Raw genomic sequence first — 6,873 nt, forward strand, 5'->3', positions numbered from 1 at the left:
GATGCACCAGGATAAAAAAAAATGTCAATTTTTTTCTGCACATGCGCTGTATAAAGGAACTACTTCAATTACTCTTATCTGGCGCAGTTATTATTATTATTATTATTTTAATTTTAAAGCAATAATTTCGTTATCAGTTTAAAATTGATTCAAACGCTTTGTTAAATTTTTTTTTAAATATTTAAGCTATTGCAAAAGTGGCTCTAGACCTAGTATATATTCCGTACATTTACCGAAGGTCTTGTCATACTAAGTCTGATTAAGTGCTATTGCCCGGTATACATTTGCCCGGTATATCCTACACTGATGTTTTTTTTAAAGTCAAGTGCCATTGCCCAGTATACCCTACACTGATGTTTTTTTAAGGTTCAGTGTCACTGCCTGGTATACATTTGCCCGGTATACCCTATACTATTGTTTTTTTAAGGTCAAGTGCCACTGCCCGGTATACATTTGCCCGGTATACCCTACATTGATGTTTTTTAAGGTCAAGTGCCACTGCCCGGTATACATTTTCCCGGTATACCCTTCACTGATGTTTTTTTAAAGTCAAGTGCCATTTCCCGGTATATATTTGCCCGATACTCCAAACACTGATATTTGTTCTAATCTATCGTCAGTAAGTATTAAAATAGCGAATAAATGTAATTATATCCACGAATAAATTAATATAAAATCGGATGTAATAAATATTTCGGACATTCACCAAGGAGACTAATTTGATTGTCAACATTCACCGATGAAAGTCAACAACCACCGATTTCGGTCATTCATAGTAACATGCACATCATTTACATAATAACCTCATCAGGACGATTATTTCATACTTTGCCTAAATAGCATCCGGCATTTCAAAAAATAAAAATAATTGGTTTTGTTGGCGATGGTCTCGTAAGGCGATAAAGAATCATGCATAGTACAGGTAAGGAAAATATTAACCTCGAAGGAAAAGTGGATGAATACCCCAAGGAACCGAAGTTTTGTTGTTGCTGTTGTTAATTTACGTCGCACTAGAGCTGCACAATGGGCTATTGGCGACGGTCTGGGAAACATCCCGGAGGATGATCCGAAGACATGCCATCACAATTTTGATCTTCTGCGGAGGGGATGGCACCCCCGCTTCGGTAGCCCGACGACCTGCGCGCGAAGTCGAGCACTTTACGGTAGCACAGTTTAACGAGGACCAATACCGCACACCCTCGGTCCCTACGCAGGCTGATCCAAGTGGTCACCCACCCGCACACTGACCGCGGCCAGTGATGCTTGACTTCGGTGATCTGCTGAGAACCGTGTCTTAACGATCAGTCCACTGCGGGACCCGAAGTTTTGGACCCATGATAAAATAAAATATTTTTTTTATCTTATAACCGTAGCTGTACAGCCGACCCAAAAAGGGGTTTACGACCACTAATATTCAACTCCGTGACCTGGTAATTTTGAACCCAATCCAAAAGACGAAGGAACGCCTGGATCAAGTATCGGAAGAAATTTGCCTTCTTGGAGGACTATTTGATGGAGAAAATCTGTATTTACGTTACATAGAGGGTAAAACCTCAAAAACCTCCCACTGTAAGCCTGATGACTAGAAGACTCTAACCCATGATCCGTCTAGCATTGAAAAATTTTACGTCAACACTGGGTGCGGAATACGTATCAACCAACAATCGCTGGGATTCAAAACCGGTTTACTTCATTCAGAGGCGAATGCTCTATCCCTTGAGCCACCAGGTCTCCATAAGAAATATTGCGAATTATATATCATTTCATAAGTGGGCAAAGCGAAAAATGAACCGCTTAGGATAATTTTTGATCTAATGATCAGATTTCAAAGTTCTAGGACTCAATCCAAATGGCTCAAGCAGGTGACTTCAATGATGCTAATCAATTAGAGCAGAACCGTGAGGGCTCAGGGAATAGAGCGTCCGCCTTTCAATGAGGTGAACCAGTTTCGAATCCCACCAATGGCTGGTCAATACGAATCCGCATCCGGCTTGCACTGACCAAAGTGCTGACGTGAAATATCCTCAGTGGTAGACGGATCACGGGTTAGAGTCCCTTTGCCCTCAGACTAACCTTGGGAGATTCTCGTGATCTTCCTCTTCATGAAACGCAAATGTGGGTTAGTTCCATCAAAAAAAAAGTCCTCCACGATGGCAAATTTCTCCCAATACTTGATCAAAGAGTTCCCTTGTCTTCTGGATTAGGCTCAAAATTACAAGGCAACGGAGTTGAACATTAGAAGTCGTAAACCCAAAAATTGGGTCAGCTGTTCAACGACGGTTATAGAATAAAATAATATCAATTAGAGCAGACGACATTTTATATTACAAAATCAGACACAAGCGTACTTTGTCCTAGACAGCTTTTTTTTAATGGATTTAGGTTTCTGAACACCAAAATATAGGAAGTAGCTGTAATCTGAGAAATATAGTCTCCATAGTCAGAAGAGCTGTCAAAAGTTTTGACCCCTTAATTTTAATTTTACTTTTAGCGTAATTTGCCATATTTTGAGAACGTTTTAAACGAATTGAAGAACTTTTGCTTACAAATTATAATTTGTTTGTCCAAAGATATTTCCATGCAAAAAATAACTTTTAGTAAGTATTTATTACTTTTTATTATTATAATTAATAACAGTCGAAAACTTTTTAATTGTAAGATGGGAAAAGTTTTACCTCATTTTAAAGAATATAATTTTGCAAAGCAAAATAGAAAATTTATAATACAAACAACTTCAGAATCTTCTAAAACCAACAGATTCAGAAATTTTTAAGTACAAACATTTTGAAAATTTTCAATCTCCTGCGATTCCAACTATAAAAATTTTCCATGTTCCAACAACTTAAGAATATTTCATGTTAAAAAAATGTGACAATTTTTCAAAGTCAAAGCATTTTGAAAATTATTTAAAGTACAAGCAACTTCAGAAATTTTCTAAGTACCAAAAACATCAGAATATTTCTAAGTACAAAAAACGTGAAAGTTTTTCTAAGTCAAAGCAAATTGAAAATTATTTAAAGTGCAAACAACTTTAGAATATTTCTAAGTGCGATATTATCAGAAATTTTCTAAGTACAAACAGTTTGAAAATTTTCAGACACCTGTGATTCCAACTTAAAAAATTTCCTATGCTCCAACAACTTCAGAATATTTCTAAGTACAAAAATTTTGAAGGTATACATAAATATTTATATACATAGCTTTAAAGTTCCATTTCTAACGATTGAGTCAAATTAAGAATCATGTGATATTTCTGAAGTTAGATTCAAATTAAGCCGCAGACCCCATTCCTTATAATACCCTTTTCAGTCAAAGTAAGCCGCGGTGTTCTTTCTTAAAGTTATTTTCAAATTAAGCTGCAGTTTTTATTCCTGATAATGCCCTTTCAGTCAAATTAAACTACTGTCTCCATTCCTAATAATGCTTTCCCTGTCTAGCATTTATAGGGATTAAGTCTACTGCGGCTTAATTTAGCTGGAAAGATATTGTAGAGAATGGAGCCAGCTGTCATTTTGACTGTTTCGGATTCAAACCTGCTTCTTAATGTTATTGGAAAGGCATTTGAAGGAATGGAGCCTGCTGCTTGTTTTGACTCTGAGTGACAGGCCATTATAAAGAATGGAACCAGCAATTTAATTTGACTGGAATTGCATTATAAGAAAGGAGCCTGTAATTCAATTTTACTCAATCTTCAAGAATGAACCCTGCGACCTTATTTGACTCAATTTTTAGGAATGGAACTTGTGGCTTAATCTGACAGAAACGGCATTATAAGGAATAGAACGTTCAGCTTAATTTGGCTGGAAGGGCATTATAAGAAATGGAGCCTGTTGCTCAATTTGACTCAATCTATAGGGATAGAATGGTTGAACCTAGAATGGAAGCATGCTTGAAAACCTTGCATAGAGAAAAAAAATTAACTGCCTTAACTGCTCTAAAAAATAAGCCCAATTATAGATACTTTTGACAAACAATTTCAGAGTTATTTAAAGTACAAACAACTTCAGAATATTTCTAAGTACAAAAAATTTTAAAAATTTTCAAAGTCAAACCTTTTTGAAAATTACTTAAAGTACAAATAACTTCAGAAATTTTCAAAGTACCAATAAAGTCAGAAATTTTCTAAGTAGAGAATTTTTGGAAACTTCACAAACTCCTACTTTTCCAATTAAAAAAAATTCATGTTACAATAACTTCACAATATTTCTAAGTACGAAAAATGTGAACATTTTTTAAAGTCAAAACATTTTGAAGATTATTTAAAGTACAAACAACTTAAGAAATTTTCTAAGTACCAAGAACACCGGAAATTTTTGAAGGGCAAATAGTTTGAAAATTTTCAGACTCCTGCGATTTCAATAAAAAAAAATTTATGTCCGAACGACTTCAGAATGTTTCTAAGTACAAAAAGTTTGAAAGTATATATTTATATTTATATACATGACTGTAAAGTTCCATTCCTAAAGATTTCTTTTTTGGCTGGCTGGAAATTTCACTGGAAGGGTATTATAAGGAATGAATCCTGTCGCTCAATTTGTTTCTATCTTAAGGAACCGAATGGTTGACTTAGAATGGAAGCATGTTTGAAAACCTTGGATAGAGAACAAATTAGCTGTATTATCTGCACTAAAAAATAAGACCAATTACATATGTGTGGTTTGAAGTTTTATTTCTCCGGTTTCAATAAATTTTCTCTGAACTGATACAATTACTTAAAAATTTATTGAATATCTGAACTGAAAAAATGAACAAACTGTAGCCATTTTTTTAAAAAAAAAATACTACAGTGACCAGCGTCGAAACACAACATTTTTGTACTTTTTTGCTACAACACTTTCCGTTTCAATGTGCTCTGGACAAGTGGCAAAACCAAAAATAATCAATGTTGTCAGCACGTGTGTTTTAAAAAAATTGGAACAGGTCCCCTATTTGGGGGACCTGTCCAATTTTTGTTTTTGGTTAACATTTTGGTGATGGATTCAGATCAACTGCCTTCAAATTAGACATGTCTTGTGATACATAAATCACCAGGTCCTCAGTTATTTAAGCTGGCTCTTCTTGAATTTGCTTCTAACATATTGAGCATGTGGTCGGCTCAGTGAAAAACCATCTTCCAAGCTGCTGAGAAAAGACAATTGTTGCTGTTGTTGTTAATTTACGTCGCACTAGAGTTGCACAATGGGCTATTGGCAACGGTCTGGGAAACATCCCGGAGGATGATCCGAAGACATGCCATCTCAATTTTGATCCTCTGCGGAGGGGATGGCACCCCCTCTTCGGTAGCCCGACGACCTGCGCGCGAATTCGAGCACTTTACGGTAGCACAGTTTAACGAGGACCAATACCGCACACCCTTGGTCCCTACGCAGACTGATCCAAGTGGTCACCCACCCGCACACTGACAGTAGCCAGTGATGCTTGACTTCGGTGATCTGCTGGGAACCGTGTCTTAACGATCAGTCCACTGCGGGACTCGTCTAATTTAACTAATTGATACACGAACGTTGACAAGTGCAAACCGGTTTCAGTCGCGTAAAAACTATGAAGCTGTATTGTATCACCTGATAATTAAGATTTTACATAGAATTTTATAGTGCGTCTAATAATTTGGTCTAATTAATATAGTATACTAATATAATACCTGATATAATAAATATTCTATATTTATATAATAACATATATCGTCTAATTTATCTAATCGGTGAATTTGTATTATATATCGTCTAATTTAACTAATTGATACACGAACGTTAACAAGTGCAAACCGGATTCAGTCGCGTAAAAACAATAAAGCTGTGCGGGACGAGAAAAGACAAAGTTTTGAATTTCTTCTGCAGCTCTGATAATAAGTTAATCAATCATCTTGTAGACTTCAAAATACTGTTTTTGACAATTTTCCTTAAGTCAATGCATCCCAAAAGACTTTCAAGTTCTCATGGCAGGTGAACCATGAAACTCTAGCTCTATCAGGTCGTGCTTCAAGAAAGATTCTAGTGCAATATCTCTATTGAAATAACCTTTAGGATCCAACGTTTTGACGCACGGCATGTCCATGTGGAGGTCGACGACATCCAGCTCTCCATAAGTTTCACAACCCCTAGCAGCCTGCACCAGGGCATTTGATCGTCATCCTCCAAATATTCCAACTGAGGGAAAACGTAATCACCGATTGAACTCATTTTGTCAGTCGAAATCATGCACCTCCTCTGCATGCGGGTCCTTTTATGCAATCCGTTTGGACGAGTCTATTCGGGCCTTTTGTCAATCTAAAGGGTTTATTCTAGAACTCTACGGGGACTCTCATCGTAGCCAATGGGCGTGAAAAGGATCCTGTGAACCGGGAAGCGTTACTCTTGATTTTGAAATTTCCACAGGATGCCCTTCCGATAATACGGGACTCCATATCCTGTTGCATAGTTTTAACCTTGGTGACTGATTCACTATAAAAAAATTGTGTGTTTTTTTTTCAGTGTTTCTCATTTACAAGTTTGTTGAAATGATAATCAAAACCCATTGGATTGAAGGGTGTAGCTATTTGCAGCGTGAAAGCAATTACGTCATGACAGTGCAGTCCAGATGATGACAGAAGTCAAGCATCACTGCCTGTGGTCAGTGTACGGGTGGGTGACCACTTGGATAAGTCTGCAGACCGAGGGTGTGGCTCTCATTAAACAGTACCACATTAAAGTGCTTGACTTCGTATGCAGGTCATCGGGCTACGAAAGGGGGGGGGTGTCATACCCGCTGCATACCCGTAGGGACCGAGGGTGTGCGGTATTGGTCTTCGTTAAACTGTGCTACCGTAAAGTGCTCGACTTCGCGCACAGGTCGACGGGCTACCTCTGCGGAGGGGGTGCCACCCCCTCGGCAGAG

Source organism: Parasteatoda tepidariorum, chromosome 12 (genome assembly GCF_982258835.1).
Source record: "Parasteatoda tepidariorum strain Cologne lab strain chromosome 12, Ptep-v5.0, whole genome shotgun sequence".
Lineage (NCBI taxonomy): Eukaryota > Metazoa > Arthropoda > Arachnida > Araneae > Theridiidae > Parasteatoda > Parasteatoda tepidariorum.